The sequence below is a fragment of the Callithrix jacchus genome, chromosome 8, assembly GCF_049354715.1.
Source record: "Callithrix jacchus isolate 240 chromosome 8, calJac240_pri, whole genome shotgun sequence".
NCBI classification, from domain to species: domain Eukaryota; kingdom Metazoa; phylum Chordata; class Mammalia; order Primates; family Cebidae; genus Callithrix; species Callithrix jacchus.
This window is the reverse complement of record NC_133509.1, coordinates 131,950,075-131,967,004: the sequence shown is the minus strand read 5'-3', so window position 1 is coordinate 131,967,004 and position 16,930 is coordinate 131,950,075.

Below are 16,930 nucleotides of genomic sequence, written 5' to 3'. Positions count from 1 at the left end.
AGGGTCCACCTTTTTAGAGGAGGAAACTGGAGCAGTCACTGTTCTTCCAGAAAAATACCCTCCTCTGGTGTATTAGTCCATTTTCATGCTGCTGATAAATACCTACTCCAGACTGGGCAATTTACAAAAGAAAGAGTTTTAATGGACTTACAGTTCTGCGTGGCTGGATGGGCCTCACAATCATGGCAGACGGTGAAAGGCACGTCTCACATGGCAGCAGACAAAAGAGAGCTTGTGCAGGGAAACTCCCATTCTTAAAACCATCGGATCTCATGACACTTATTCACCAGGGAAGTCTTTTCTTCTTCCTATTGCTGCTGAGACAGGCAAGGTCTCCCTGTTCCTTCACCCCTCCCTGGCCTGTCATCTACTGCAGCCCTCATCACTCATTATCACTGTCTATACAGCAGTACAGACATCTCCCAAAGCCAGCATGTATTCAAGGGAACAAGAAATTATCAATTTCTTTATATTTTTGTAGCTCAACTGAATCTCTATTAGGAGTCTATATTAGTAAAAGCACAGCTTCAGTAGAGACTATAAAGTATAGGCTCTTATCACATAGAGTTCCCACAATTTCCTTAAATAAGAGGGAGCTTTGTTTCCCTGACACGTCTCAGTCCAGAGCAGGAGGGAGCTCTGCATCTCTGCCTGGGGGCCCAAGCTGGTGAGATGTCTCTGCCATCTTCAATATGTGGCTCCCATCTCTGGTTCTAAGTCAGGTGGCCCAATTGTTGTAATCACATGGTCAAGTGCAATTATTCCACCCTAGGTTTGTAATGGCAGAATTTGGAGGGTGGGAGACACACAGAGGGTGGGAGAAGAAGCTTCATTTTTAAGTACGAGCATCAAGAGTTGCGGCACACCCCGCTGTTTTCAGATCCCATTGTTCTTGAGACAATGGGCAGAATAGTGGCTCCCAAAGACGTCCTTGACTTAATCCTCAAAACCTTGAATACATTGCCTTACATGGCAAAAGAGACTTTGAAAAAAATGTTTAAGGAGGGCTCAATGTGATCGTTTGAATCCTTAAACATGGAGAAGATTTCCTGGATATAGTCAGTCAGAAAGTCATGTCATGACAGGAAAAGGATCAGAGAGAAATGTGAGCTTTGAAGATGGAAGAAGGGGCCATGAGCCAGGGAATGCATGCCTCCTCCAGAAGCCAGAAGGGTTAAAAGAATGGATTCAACTCTAGAACCACCAGAAGGAAAACATCTCTGTCAACACCTCAATCTTAGCCCATTGAGACTTGTATCAGAATTCTGGCCTCTGGAACTGCAGGAAAGTAAAATTGTGTTGGTTAGGTGTCTAAGACTGTAGAAATTGGTCATAGCAAAAATGGTAAACTAATATGCCTTGTCACATGACCCTATCTAGCTACAAGGGAAGCTAGGAAATGTAATCTCTGGCGTGGTAGGTATGTGCCCTCCCTCAGGTGTAAGAGTGAGCCTCCCACACCTCTCTGGGGCCCCAGGAAACCCAAAGTATTGGTGTCAGACCCTCTCTGCACCCACTCAGCCCATATGCACAAGCAAACCACTCTTCAAAAATGCACAGCCCATGCAGAACTAAACCTCACAGTCACTACAAGGCTGTCACTACAAGGCTGGGAGCAGAAACACCTCCCAGGATGTCAGCTACAAAGTGGGGCATGGGTACCCTCTTGCCTCAGATTCCCACATTGACCAAGGGTCTATTAGTTCTCACCCACCCCAGCCATGGCCTGAGCAAAAGAGCAGTGTGTGACCCTTCTGAAAAAATGCCCCAATATCTAACTTTCTTATACCCCTCTCCCCAGCTTCCCAGCTCTAAGATCTTTCCCTGGACTCCGAGTGTAACTTCTTCCAGTCCCTCTGTGCCTGGACTGAGGCTTTTGGATTTAGAAGCTAGGAAACTGATGACTTCATTTTTTAAGCTCCTGTAGACAATGTCCTTTTGGGAGCCTGGGAGGCTGGCACCTGCTTGCTGGAGCTGAAAGGTCAGCACCTTCACCTATCAGGGGGAAAAAAAACACAAAATTTCTGGGTAGGAAACACATTCTGAGTTGACACCATCCCTTTACTCTGCCCCACGCATGCACATCTTCTTGAGGGCAGACACGATTTTGTAAGGTCCCTGTTGTCTGACTCTCAGTGGGTGCTCAAAGGAAGTTTGCAGAGCAAATGAATGTTGAAAAGATGGCCAGACAAGGATCACCAGCTCATTTGGAAGAAGAGGAAACTGAGGCTATGTGATGAAGCAGATGAAGACCATCTTCATCTGCACATCCTCCTCCAGCCATTCAACTTCAGGATGGGATTCAAGGCAGACTTCAAGCAGCCACTGTGGGCAGCTCTCTGTTGGGGACTGCCTCCAAGTTCACATTGCCACAAATCCAGGAGGCATGGGCTGGAACTAAACCTCACCCCCTCCTTCAAGCAGCATCGACAATGACCCATCCCCAGCTCCGTCCCTTATCAGGTGGGATCATTCTAAGGTACATGGTTCACATTCCTGGCACCCTCGGGAGTAGCTGTTGAGACGATGCACCTTCTCTCCTGCCTCACTTCCCCACTACAATGTGTGTGCTCCTCAATCCCCTAAACCGTTGTCTCTAGGTCTGACTCTAGAGAAACTCAAGGTAAGATGCATGCCTTGGCAATGGGTACAGGGCTTGGAAGTGGCACTGTCAGAACTCAGCATGAAGGAGTCCTGGACAGACCCAAATGATCACTCCTGGTGAACAAATGCTACCCAGTGAGGGAGATTCTGAGATCAGTGACTTCCAGCAATTTCTTCCCGGCCTTGGGGAAAGACACCTCACTCCACTGTGGCCAAGCAGGCTCTTCTCTCTGTCTCCTGAGAATCAGCATCCACATCTGACATTTAATTTGGTCACTGGACTCCCACTCAGCACCTATCATGTGCCAGAGGACACCAAGAAGGAGGAGAGCAGCCAGCCCTGAAGCTGCTCTGGCTCTAGAGAGAAGAACAGACAAGAATGCAGCAGCAAACATCTTTCCTGGACCACCCAATAAGATCAGGGCAAAGTAGAAGATAGCAGTCCATAGCAATCTCCAAGGGAGGTTTTGAGAATTAAGTGAGAAATTGGATAGTCTCAAAGCATCTGGCTTAAGGGCGATTGATTTTAGCTTTTATCATTATTATCTACAAACTCACTGATTCATCCATCTATGTCATGGTAATGATATATCACAATGAACTCACAAATCCGTGATATTGCTTCCATTTTATGGATGGAGAAATAGAGGCCCAGAGAGATTGAAAACTTCCCAGAGGTCACACGGCTGCCATGTTAGGCTTTGAACTCCAAATCCCAGGCTAACGTTTTCCCATCTCTCATTTTTTGACATAATTAACTAACTCCCTGGAACATTAACCTGGGGTCATGTTTGCAATCCAGTCTCCATTTTTTAGTTTCTCTAGGTTTACTTTATGGCAAGCTCATGGCTTCACTCTTAAGAGTGAGCTTCTTGGGAAGGCAGGAGGGAGAATGAGGACCCAGTCATGCCCTGCCTTACCTCCTAATACACACCGTTTGCCACCCAGGCCTGGGGGTTTCCTTGACTCTGTGTAAGTGATGAATCAGCCAACAGAGCCAGAATATTACTCCCACTAGCTCAGTGCCTCCCCGTCCCATCCAATCCTAGGGTTTCAGAGGCAACACCCTCTACCCATACATGTTTATCACAGGCAAGCAGTTAAGTGGTCAATGGGAATGCCCACAAGCACAGAGGAAATGAGACTCACCTCCCATGTCAACGGGGTGTCATGGCTCTGCAATTGTCCTCTGTATCTACTGAGATGAGAAAAATCAACAAAGGGGGACAATGACATACTCCAGATCCCCTGTGGCCCCCACTCTAGCAAAATTAGTTAGAGAAGTCTTGTCCTGGGACCCCTCCATTCTGATCTCCCTCATATGTCACCTCCCTGGGAAGCCCTTCTTGTTTATCCCAACCCAGAACAATTCTTTCTGCTAATATGCCTCCTCCTATCATCTCTTCCCCACACCACTTAGTACTTACAGTTAGTTCTTTTGCCACATGCTTCTTTTGCCAGGAAGCTCCCTGAGAACAGCCAGAGCTCATGTCTTTGGACATTACCACCCAGAATATGGGACATGGCAACTAGAAGGTGCACCCAAAGACATTTGCTGATTAATTGCGTGATAAACTTCTATGCATCCTTCAATACGACAGAAGCCTTAGTATTGCTAAGTGTAGCACTTGCTTCAAGTGCTCCAGGAAGCCTTAGAAAGATCAGGACAGACTCCTTTCCAGCTTTTGGCCCCGGGCCTGGCATGGAGTAGATGATGGTGTGGAATCTACACAGCCCCTGTCTCAGCCCTTAGCCTCGCCTTCTTCCCTTCGAGTATGTGGAGGACACAGGGTGTAAGTCTTTTGCAGACAGAGGCTATGTGTCTTTCTCACACCCTAGCCTGTAGCTGGTGATCAGTAAATACTTGATTGCAGAATGACTTAATCAAGGCATGAATCTCCTCTTTCTCTTATTCAGCCCCGGTTTACTTATTCAACCAGACTGGATGTGTGCCTGATACACCCCACATTGTACTGGCCTGGAGATAAAGAGGGGTACACAAGTAATTTCTGCCCTCGAGGAGAGGAAACAGGGAGAAAGAAACTAATGGATAGTGAGCCTGTATTTTTTTTTTTTTTCATTTAATCCTCACAAGTGCTTCAGATGTTGGGTAATCTCATTCTGTTTTGCCAATGAGTAAAAAGGATTATCCAGACAAAGTCAGCTGTCCAAGGTCATGAAATTAATAAGTGATGGGGCATCTGTTTGAATCAAGGACTGTCTGACTCCAAAACCCATTTTGCTAGGCTTCCCTTTTTGGAGGGAGAGTTAGAAACCCATTTTTAAAAGAAGACAAGCGAATAATAATAAGAGGACAGGTGGGAAGCTACAAGACAGATAAATGAATTGCTGCAACTGACCAGGTCTGGTGTCAAAGCAACAAGCTCCTCTCCAGCCCACACCCCGCAGACCTTCCTCAGGCATCCAGTCCCAGCAAAAGACAGACAGACAGCCCCACCCAGGCATGAACCACGCCATGGGCAGCCCAGGAAGGGGGAATGGAGACACACTCATGAGCCTCAGTTTCCCCATTGGAACCTTAGTCAGGGCCCCTGCACCCCCACCATCAGGACAGAACTTTCTGGACTCTAGGAAACTTCTTCTCTTGACATTTTCTCCCCTATCGCAAGAGCAATTTTTATTTTTTCCTGTTCCCTCTTGTCTGTTCAATGTGCTGGTCCCTCTGCATGGGAACTGCAGCTTCCTCCCACTCCTGATGAAGCTCTGCTCTTTCTTTGGGTCCCGTGTGAAGGTCTTCCCTGGCAGCAATGTTTCTGCCCCTCCCCATCAGTTTCAGGGCTCTGCTTCGATTCCCCAGCCTCTCTCAAGCCCTGCTGTTGCACCTGCCCCTTTCCCTGCCGTCCCCACCTTCCTGCTGGCTACTGGAAGGCAGGGCCAAGTGCATTCACCCGACATCTCCGGCCCTTAGTGCCCACCAGGCATGCCACAGGGTTGAAAGGAGAAGCACGTAAACCGGCTGCCATCATGGCTTAAAATATTTATCGTGGCCGATTCTTTACCCAACATTCTATCAATCTGCCTATTTTTCAACAAGGTAAGTCATTCTCAATATTTTCACTGGTTGTCTAATATTCAGTCCAGTTCCCAGTCCACACACATTTATGATACAGCTGCCACGAGCAGGTACTGTGCGAGGCACAGGGAATCCAAAGACAGATGCCATTTGCATCTCACCTGCCAGCTGTTAGGGCAACCCATCAGCACTCACAGATCCAAAGGATCATGAAACGGAAGTGTGCATCTATGCAAACGCACCCATTTGATGGACGAGAAAACAGAGGTACAGATGAACTTGTAACAGGTCTACCTGCAAAGCCCTAGCAGAACCCTGACTGGTCCCTACTCAGAATCCAGACCCCCAGTCAGGCCTCTCACCAGCACACTTCTCTCTCCAAGTCACAACGAAGGAATGCACTTCTTTATTAGTTAAACTTTCCCACAGTCCTAAATCAAATCGAAGTATTCAAATGTTTAAAGTTTGATCAGCTGAGAAATAAGGATATTAAATATGATTAAATACGATTGCATTTGAGGGTACAGACTATTCTTCCATTCCCTGCTTTGATTAAAGAAGAGCTATCTGGGCTGTGAGGTAGAAAAGTTAAATGCGACAAGAAGGAAAAAAAACTCATAGCAAACTATGAGTTTGCTGTCATTCGTACTTTTTGTAAGAAAATAGTACTGTTTAAGATGTGTTCGTCACCACATCAAGAGCACATGAGTTAGCAACTGCAGTTAATATTTTTCTCTCCCCCTTAATTGCTAAAAATAAGAGTGATTGGGAAGAATAAAAAGTTATTCCTATGATTCTTCAGGGAACATAAGAAAGGCTACAGTTTTTTTAATGGAACATAGATCAGAAGCTCGAATTCCTAAGCTGAAATTTAATTGGTGCAATATTGAAGTTTAAAGAGTAATAAAGTTTTTTGTCCTCAGGTTACAAGGGGAAAATTGCCCATAACGTTGTTTGGATTATAATATCTTAGCTACTACCCTGGCCTATCTTTTTCCTGAGATTATTATTATTATTACTGTTCTGATGGTTTTCCTCATTACACTGCTTCCCCTCCAAGCTTTGTGAGTAAATCTGAGCTTCCAGGGAACTTTTCAGGATGGCTGGGACATTATGTGGTCAAAACAGATTTGGACAAAGGAATTCTATGAGGAAGTGCAGGTGGGGTCTTTTCAGCAATGCCAAATGTCATCTTCTTGAAAGATTAGATAAATGGCCAAAAAAAAGAAGATAGAGAGAGAGAGAGCTCCCGTCTAATAGCTCACTTATTTCCACCTTCTAATTGAAGAGTTGGCTGGAGCTCAGAACATGGCGCTGACCAACTTCAGCCCTTAGGATGCCTGCATCGCCACCAGAGGGAAAAGTAATCAATCACGAATTAGCCCGTTATTAGTGAAGGTTGAGACTGTCATTGAAAGAAAGGGGAGGAAAGACACTACAAAACAGTTTCTGTCAAAATCATTCGAAGACCTTCAGATCTTAGAAACCTACACAATAGCTAAAATTAGAAACCAGGCATTGTTTGGAAAACATGAGAACTGCACTCCTCACCCCCAAACGTTCACAGACCTGGCATTAGCTAATTGCTCTACAGCAAGCGTCTGGGTGACAGTTTTCCCAGGGTTGTGACAGCGGAGACTGAAGTCTGGGGCTTTTTCGGGGCCCACTTCATCTGTAGAAGTATCAGGATGTATTATTGCTGGGTGTACTATAAATACAGGATAGCAAATTTGAATTTGGGATAAGCAACACATAATTTTTTAGTATGTCCCATACAACTTTCAGAGGCTGAGGTCACTTCAGCCCAGAAGTTTGAAACCAGCCTGGGAAACATAGAGAGACCCCCATCTCTACTAAAAAAATAAATTAATTGAAACTTAGCTGGCCATGGTGTCATGTGTCTGTGGTCTCAGCTCCTTGGGAGACTGGGGTGAGAGGACCAGCTGATCCCAGGTGTTGGAGTGAGCCATGATCATACCACTGCACTCCAGCCTGGGCAACAGAGTGAGAGCCTGTCACTATCAAAACAAAACAAAACATTGCAACATATGTCTACCTAAGCATTATTTCTTGTTTATCTGAAATTCAAATTTTACCGGACATTCTGTATTTTATCTAGAGGCCCAAGGCTGGAGACAAGCTACACTTCAGCCTACCTTGTCTTTCCTGCATTTGCTCCTGGGGTCCTTCACAGCTGGCCCCCTGCAGACCCACAGAAGACTCAGGCTGTCTGGAGTCTCAGGCAGGAAGGAGCATCTGGGCATGGTGGGCATGCAGCCCTAACTACTCAGAGGGCTGAGGCAGGAGGAGGAGAAGTCCTGCAGTCCTGGTTACTCCGGCGGCTGAGACAGGAGGATTGCTTGAGCTCAGTAGTTCAAGTCCAGCCTGGGTAACATAGAAAACCCCAGCTCCAAAAGAGAAAAAAAAATGAGCAAGAGGGATGAGGACAAGACCTATTGCAAGGGTACAACCTATAGTCCTGAGGCAGAGCTTTCCAGAGAGCCCCTCCATGTCTAGATGCAGAAGAGGAGCAGAGAATCCTTGGGATCCCCTGTTTGGAGTCCCAAGATAGATGCTGCATGCTGGGCTCAGGGCTGCGAGACATTGTATTTTTCCCATTATTAGGCACCTGCCGCCAGCTGATCAACAGTGCTCTCAAAAAGCCCAGGTGAGAGATTCTCAAACTTAAAGGTGCATAGACATCAACAGGAAACCTTGCCAATAACCCAGAGGCCCTGGCCCCCTCCTTTGGAGTCTCTGATTCAGTAGGTCTTAGGTGTGCCCTGTAATCCGGATTTCTAACAACCACTGTCCTTCCACCTATCCCCGACCCCACATACACCAGGGGATCCTGATCTAGGTAGAGTCTCTGAGAAATACTGACCTGGGTTTGAGGCCTTCCCCAAACTCAGATGGAGAAAAGCATCATTTTTAAAATACAATATTAAAAACATTTTCTCCAAAGATAATATCATTCATGAATCTGGCATTTCACAATTTGATTACAGATAAATGTTCTTTTAACAATGTGATGTAAAAATCACAGTAAACAGTAATTTTTCTACAAATGGATCATTCCTACAGAAATCAATTTCCTTGTCTCAGCCTATATTTTTGTTTCTTAAACTTAATATAATTTTCTCCAGGATGAAGACTAAAGTTGAATTATTTATAATAGTTTAAAAACTGGCATATATGTGACTCCTGTGCTTGTTAGATGAATACAATTAGAGCTTTAGAATAACAGAAATGAAAATTATAAGCTGAAAATAATTGCAGAATTTTAGATCTATAATGTAAAAAGAAGTCTGCTGACTTGCAAAAATGCAAGTTTGACTTGAAAGGGCATTTTCCAAATTAAGAATTAAGAAAATTCTTCTAATTAGGAAAATAAGAAATGGTATTCTTGTATATATATGATAATATACAAATAATGCAACTATATTATTAAATTCATACAAAATATCATTAGACAAACCACTGCTAGATAGTAATAAAACAAGCTCTTCCCCTCAATGAATATACGTCAAAATACGAGGAGGAATTTTGCCCCTGCTATTTCGAACATTCCGTATGACCTAAGCTTTCAGCATCAGAACCACGCAGTATTTTCCCACAGGGTTACAAAATGGCCTAGCTAGGAAAACTTTCATGTATATTTTCAATGTATATAGAAAGTTCTTGGGCTATTTTGAATACACCACTTAGATAACACTAGAAAACATCATCTAAGGAAAATAAATGAAAATAGTAATGTGTGGTGTTATGAGTTGCTCGAATTGCAGACCCCAAAGAGCTATGTTGAAGTTCCGACCCCTGGTACCTGTGACTCGGACTTTATTCAGAAATAGGGTCTTTGCATAGGTAACCAAGTTAGGATGAGGTCCTGGGGGTGGTCCCTAATCCACTATGACAGGCATCCTTATGAGAAGACGGGAGTTTGGACACAGACTCACCCTCAGAGGAGACACAGTGGGAAGACGGCCGTGTGCAGATGAAGGGAGAGATTGGAACGACGCTGTCAGGGGCCTCCAGAAGTGAAAAGAGGCAAGAGAGGATCCTCCCCTACAGCCTTTGGAGAAAGAAAGACCCTTCCAATATCTCGGCTTCAGACTTCTGGCCTCCAGAGCTGTGAAACAATACGTTTATGGCCTGGGCGCCGTGGCTCACGCCTGTAATCCCAGCACTTTGGGAGGCTGAGTCAGATGGATCACAAGGTCAAGAGACCAAGACCATCCTGGCCGACATGGTGAAACCTCGGCTCTACTAAAAATACAAGAATTAGCTGAGTGCAGTGGCACACACCTGTAATCACAGCTATTCGGGAGGCTAAGGCAGGAGAATCGCTGAAACTCAGGAGGCAAAGGTTGAAGTGAGCCGAGATCGCACCACTGCACTCCAGCCTGGGCAACAGAGTGAGACTCTGTCTCAAAAAATAAATGAAATAAAAAATAAATAAATAGAATACTTTTCTGCTGTTTGAAGCCACCCAGTTTGCGGTGCTGTGTAGGGCAGCCCCGGGAAACTAATGTATATGTGTTTTATTACAAGTCCACTGAAAAGCCTTTATTTTCTTTTTTCAAAATAATAAAGCAAAATGTTGAAAAAATTTAAGTCATCCGGGCACAGTGGCTTATGTCTACAATCCCAGAACTCAGGAAGCCCGAGGGATGAAATGCTTAAGGTCAGGAGTTTGAGACCAGTCTGAGAAACATAGCAAGCCCTCTGTCTCAACAAAAAATGTAAAAATTAGTCCAGTGTGGTATTGCATTCCCATAGTCCCAGTTACTTGGGAGGCTGAGGCAGAAAAATCCCATGAGCAAAGCGAAGCTGCAGAAAGCTGTGATCACGCCACTGTACGCTAGACTGGGTGACAGAGTGAGATTCTGTCTGTGAAAAATGAAAGAAAGAAAAAGAAGAAAAGGGAGGAAGGAAGAAAGGAAGTGAGTGAGGGAGAGCGGGAGGGAGAGAAAAGAAAAGAAGGAAAGAAAGAAAGAGAGAGAGAGAAAGAAGAAAGAAAGAGAGAAAGAAAGAAAAAGAAAGAAAGAAAGAGAGAGAAAGAAGGAAGGAAGGAAGGAAATGAGAGAGGGAGGGAGAGGGGGGGGGAGGGAGAGAAGGGGAGAGAGAAAAAAAGGGAGAGACAGAGAGAGAGAAAGAGAGAAAGGAAAAGTTGGAGTGAAATGTCTCACTAACCTGCTAGAAAATGACAGATTTTTGGGTCAGCCCCAGTGTACTCTTACGAACATACAAACAGACTTCCAGCTGCCCAGTGGGTTGGTTCTTCCACTTCTGGCAGAATGCTGTTCCTAATTTTCCTTCGCGTGTCTCTTTTCCACTGAGTACCCCTCAATCTGCTTCCCTTTGCCAAGTAACTACACTTCTAATATCCCCCTCGATCATGGAGGGACTGACAATGGTGCCTCTGGCTGCCCTCTGGAGCATTGTACCCAAACACGCTCTCTGCTATGAAGCAGCGTCACCCAGCGCTGATAACCAGCTCCGTTGTATCCAATGAGACAGAACACCCCTACACAGCGACTTATAGGAAGAGGGTTTATTCCTGGCAGACAGGCAGCAAGGGGCAACAGATGTCTAGGATTTATTGGAAGCTGGTCCCCCGCAAGGCTCAGGTAAGCTACCCAGGGCTGATGGAATCTTGTCTGCATGGGCCCCACTTGCAGCCCTGCTAAGGGACCTGGGAAAGCAATCTGCCCTGTTCATACCATGAGGAATGTGACTCATTGGGCTAAACTGTTGAAGGACATCCCATTCTTGGAAGGACTGGAACAAGGTCTGGCCAGTTCCCTCTTAACTCAAGATGTTGCATGCCCAGCACATTCCACAATTATGCTTTTTTTTGAGACGCAGTGTCTCTCTGTTGCCCAAGCTGGAGTGCAGTGGCGCAATCTTGGCTCACTGCAACCTCTGTCTCTTAGGTTCAAACGATTCTCCTGTTTCAGCCTCCTGAGTAGCTGGGATTATGGGTGCATGCCACCATGCCCGGCTAATTTTTGTATTTTTAGAAGAGATGGGTTTCACCATGTTGGCCAGGTTGGTCTTGAACTCCTGACCTCAGGTGATCTGCCACCCTCAACCTCCCAAAGTGCTGGGATTCCAGGCGTGAGCCACCGTGCCTGGCCTCCACAGTTATTCTTGACAACTACAAGCAAGACATGGGGGAGAAGTGGCTCAGTCCAAGGCCACACAGAGAACAGCCCTGCACCTGCCGTTCTCCGAAGACTCTTGATCATCCTTTCCTCACTCAGAGCTTTCAACTGCTCTCTAACCCAGCCCCAGGCTAATTCCCTTCTTGCCCAGTATCTCTCAAAACAGCCAGACCTTTATTATACGAATGTCTCGGCCTGCCTGTATAAAGGCACACTAGCTACTGCTTGCAGGACAGTCAGGCAGAAAAGACGAGGCAGGCAAAGCAGCTGGCCCCGAGCCTGTGCGTAGCAGGTGCTCAACAAAGGCAGTCGTAAGTGTCTTCATAACACACAGGTGGAAGGCCTGCTCAGCCTGAGCCTTAGAAACTGAAAGTCAGACAGAAGGGAGTGGGAGTCTCTTCATCTGACAACACTAGGACAGACATGAAAAAGGCAACGTGCTTCTTAACTGCCTTTTATTTTTGAAGTCTCCATTTCAGATACTTTCAAAGTCACTTAGTCAAAAATTAATGCAAGCCTGACTTTCGTGGGCCAGTGCTCCAGGCTCCTGAAGGAGAGACATGGAAACCAGTCCCCTGCCCCAGACACTAAGGATCTAATAGCCGACACGCTTGACAAAACCCACAGGAAACATGGACCTTCGAGAATAGACTTATGAGAAGATTCCTTTGAACACTGTCAGGTAGGGTCAATCCTCTTAGGCTTCCTGGAGGAGGTGCCTGGGGTAAGTCTCAAGGCCTGAGAGTTCATTGTCAGTGTGAAGGCCGGGGTCTCTTGGATCCTCCCAAGCATTTATGGAATGGAGTTCACGTGCATTCCATACAGAAACCAAATTATCTGTGAGGTCCCAGGATGGGAGAGGGGGATTTTGATAAGATTTGGCCTTAAATATCTCTTCTTTTTCTACAGGGAAGCCTTTCCTCACTCCAATCTCCTGGTCCCAACTAGTCAGAAGGCCTGAGGTATGACCCCTGGCACCCGTCCTTCTCCTCAGGGAGCTCATCATGACTGTGATTGATCGTCGGTGTGGACCTTGCCTCAGTGTCAGCTCCCCAACAGATTGAGGCGACTGCAAGGTACAGCCATTCCTGACTCCCATCTCCCTGTTCTATCTGAACCAGGTACAGTGACTCACACAGGACAGGTTCTTAAAAAATGTTTGTTAAATTGATAAAATCCTCCAAAGTCTTTCTTCTTTTTGAACTTGAGTTTCAGGTTTGCAGGTACCTCTGAATGTTTGTTATATGGGTAAACTCATGTCACAGGGGCTTGTTGTACCAACTGTTTCATCACCCAGGTACAGCACCTGCTGTACAGCATCTGCTCCTCTCCCTCCTCCCTCCCTCCACCCTAAAGTAGTTGTCAGTGTCTGTTGTTCCCTTCTTTGCGTTCATGAGTTCTCACCATTTAGCTCCCACATATAAGTGAGAACATGTGGTATTTGGTTTGCTGTTCCTGCGTTCGTTTGCGAAGAATAATGGCCTCCAACTTCATCTCTATTCTCATAAAAGACATGATCTTGTTCTTTGTATGGCTGCAGAGTATTCCATGGTGTATATGGACCACATTTTCTTTATCCAGTCTGCCTCTGATGAGCATTGAGGTTGATTCCATGTCTTTGCTATTGAGAATGAACGTTCACATGCAAAGTGCTGTCACTTAACCAGCAGCATGGATGCCACCTGGAGCTTGCGAGATGCATGTCATCCCAGGTCCCACCCAGGGCTGCTGCATCAGAGCTGGGATTTTAACAAGTTTCTGGGTGATTCACACACATTGGTGTTTGAGAAGCCCAAGGCCTAAAGGCACATCTGGAACTTGGAGTGAGGTGAGGAAAGGGAAGAGCTGGATGGAACCACAGACCGTTAGCAAGCTACCCAAATGCCCTCCGCTGCCTCTCCTTCTTCCATCTCTCATCCCTCATTCTTTTTTTGTAAGACACTATTTTTAATAAACCTGGTGTAAAAAAATTTTTGAAGGTAACATTTAAAACCCAAAAAGTATTAGAAAAGAAGATTTAATCACCAATATTAAAAGGTGTTCACAAAAATACTGCATGGCAAGAGGCTAAACAAAGGCAAAAAAGAAAAAAAGCTTACATCATGTAAATAAAGACGATTAATCTCTAAAACACAAGAAATTTCCTGTAAACCTGGGAACAGTTAGAAAAAAATTTGGAAAGAATATAAATGGTTTGTAAAGTATATATATATTATAATTAAATGAATACATTTCTCATATTACTCGTGAACAAGGAAATGACAAATAAAATAAGAATGAACTATCACTTTCTCCCCATTTAATTGAAAAACTTTTTAAGTTGATAACATTCTCATTTTAGGAGGGTATATATAAATAGGCACTATTATATGCTATCCATTAATACATAAATTGGCAAAGCCTCATTTCTTTGGATCTTAAACACCTCCTCCAGGAAGCCCTCCCAAGTCCCACTAGATTGAGTGAGAGGCCTCGCCAGCATTTATCCTCCACACTACATGTTTATGTTAAAGTTCTCCTACCTCCCCCACCACCCCCCACCTCCCCACCCCTGACCTTGATGATCTATCTTCCCCAGAGTCTTGGGAGCAGAGGACGGAAATTTGTTTTGAAAACTTCGTGTCCCTAGTGGCTGAAAGAGTCATTGAAACAGGTAGGTCCTCAGTAGATCATTGTTGAGTGACCAGTTGACCCTTCAGGCTTCTGACTCTACAGCCACACCCTTTCCACCTCCCCAGCGAGCGTCTCAAGCGGAGGACAGGCTGGGTAGTACCCGCCGGCACTTCGTCTATGCCTGGATCCTCAGAGTGGGTTTATTTAAAAGCGGATGGTCCTGAAGGAAGAGGTTGTATTTCTTGGTGTTGAGTGAAGTAGGAAGAAAAGGAAAGGGTGCACAGCTACGTGGCGAGAAGCTATGAAGTTCAGCTGTAAGACATCTGTTTACCCAGGAAGGGTAAACAGAGCTCTAAAATAAAACACCGAAAATCACTCAGCTGTGGAATGGGCTTTCCTGCCAGGTGCTGGTCACTCAAGCAGCTGCAGAAGAGTCACCAGGCAGGAACTCCAGCATCCATCCACAGTCGGGGGGGTGCCTCCAAGATACGTTCCAACTCGGTTTCAAGATCTAGGCAAAGAGTCTGCAAATTTTCTTCAAAACAGGCAAGGAGGTGAAAATCTGGGGCTGTGGCTGACACTCTCTTGGTTGCGGCTACTCCACTCTGCCCCTGTGGCTGGGAGGCAGCCTTAGGCAAGATGCAAACCAATGGGTGTGGCTGAGTCCCAGGGAAATGCTAATGCCAAAAGCAGGTGGGTACCCCACAGACCCTAGTTTACTGACCCCTGAGAAAGGCCAGGCCTGGTGGCTCACGCCTGGAATCCCAACACTTTGGGAGGTCGAGACAGGAGGATCACGAGGTCAGGAGATCTAGGCAATTCTGGTTAACACGATGAAACCCTGTCTCTACTAAAATTACAAAAAATTAGCCAGGCATGGTGTCACGGGCCCGTAGTCCCACCTACTCGAGGGTCACAGGCAGTAGACTCACTTGAACCTGGGAAGCGGAGGTTGTGGTGAGCCGAGATTGTGCCACTGCACTCCAGCCTGGGCAATAGAGTGAGACTCCTCACTTTGGGGTCTGAAAAACTCAGGACAAAGGCTGTGGTTGTCTCTCTATAGAATTTACCCCATCTTTAGCTGATCTTTGACCAAGGTCACGCTGAGCCCTCTGGGAACTCTATCAAACCATCGAAACAGCTGATGAAAACAGAAGCATTGTAACTAAAGAAGATAAACTGAATATGCCCCCACTCCCAATTGAAGATAAAAAGAGGTTGTGACACCAACCTCTTTGTATTGCAATCAATTATTTCCATCAGTGAGGACCAACATTTCTTGACCATGCACGCACATAAGCGGACACACACAGGCCAGAGAGAGAGACAGAGAGAGGAAGATGGAGATTAGACATGATGCCTATCTAGTGGATATTTAAACTGTTGCAATTAGTATTTCCCTCCAGTTAGAGAGGCTCTCCCATAAAATGTACAAATGGCGTTTGGACAATAAGACTGATGGGTTTATAGAGTCAAGTCATCGCCCTGTCCAGGATCCCATTAAGAAGCTCTGCTACCTCGACGCAGGGCTATGGCCTCCTGCCTCTATTATGTTACCGTCTCTCGCCTCCATCCATAATCATGCTTCACATCCATATCATAAGGCTGAAAACGCTTGGCTCGTAGGCATCCTGTATGACGAGAGCATTCATTTTATTTATTTAAAGCTTGGCTTGCCTAGATGGTCCCCAGAGATAAAGCATATCATATTCATGGGAGTCCAGGTACCATTGGAAGAACATTTATTCCAGTATCACTGCCTTGAGCCAAGGCTAAAAGCACTTTCTCAGACATAAGGAATCAGGAAATCTACAATGGGAGCATAATGTTAATATCTCTGTTAAAATACTATCCAATAGCTCTTTCAAATGAGTCTATCAAATGGGTGCCTCTCGAGCCGTGAGTCAACTAGCTTCATTCATCAAGGCCAGAGAGGGGATGGGTAGCAGGAGAAGGCTGCACCCTTCCTTCCTGCAAAGCTCTCTTTGTAGCAATGAAACTGGACAATACTAGGCAGCTCAGTTTTCCCTCAGGTTCTGTTGCTTAAATAATTCATACGGTCATGCACAGAAAGCTCAAAACACAAAAGAGAGCAATAAGAATTTACTTCGGGTGACTTGATCTGTAAGTTTCTTCAGCAGGTACACATTTCATATGAACTATGTGCTGAGAACTGTTTAGGCTGTAGAGGCAGAGAAAAAGAATAAAAATAAAGCTTTTCTCTCCCAGTCTTCCTAGTGAAACAGGGAAATAAACAAGTAAATTCGAATATAGACAAAGCTAAAATAAAAACAGTACCATGCTAGAGGTGCAGAGAAAAATGTTAAAGTTAGGAAGGGGTGTGAGTGTGGGATTGGCAGTTGCATAGAAGTGATATTTCAGCCGGTTTTTCAAGTTTAAGTAAGAGTTTACAAGGCAGAGAATAGCTCTTGTCCTGGGCAGCAATTTTCCTGATTTCTTTCATGTATATGTCTCTGTTGACATTGTGGTGGATGATAACGGGCTTCCGTGG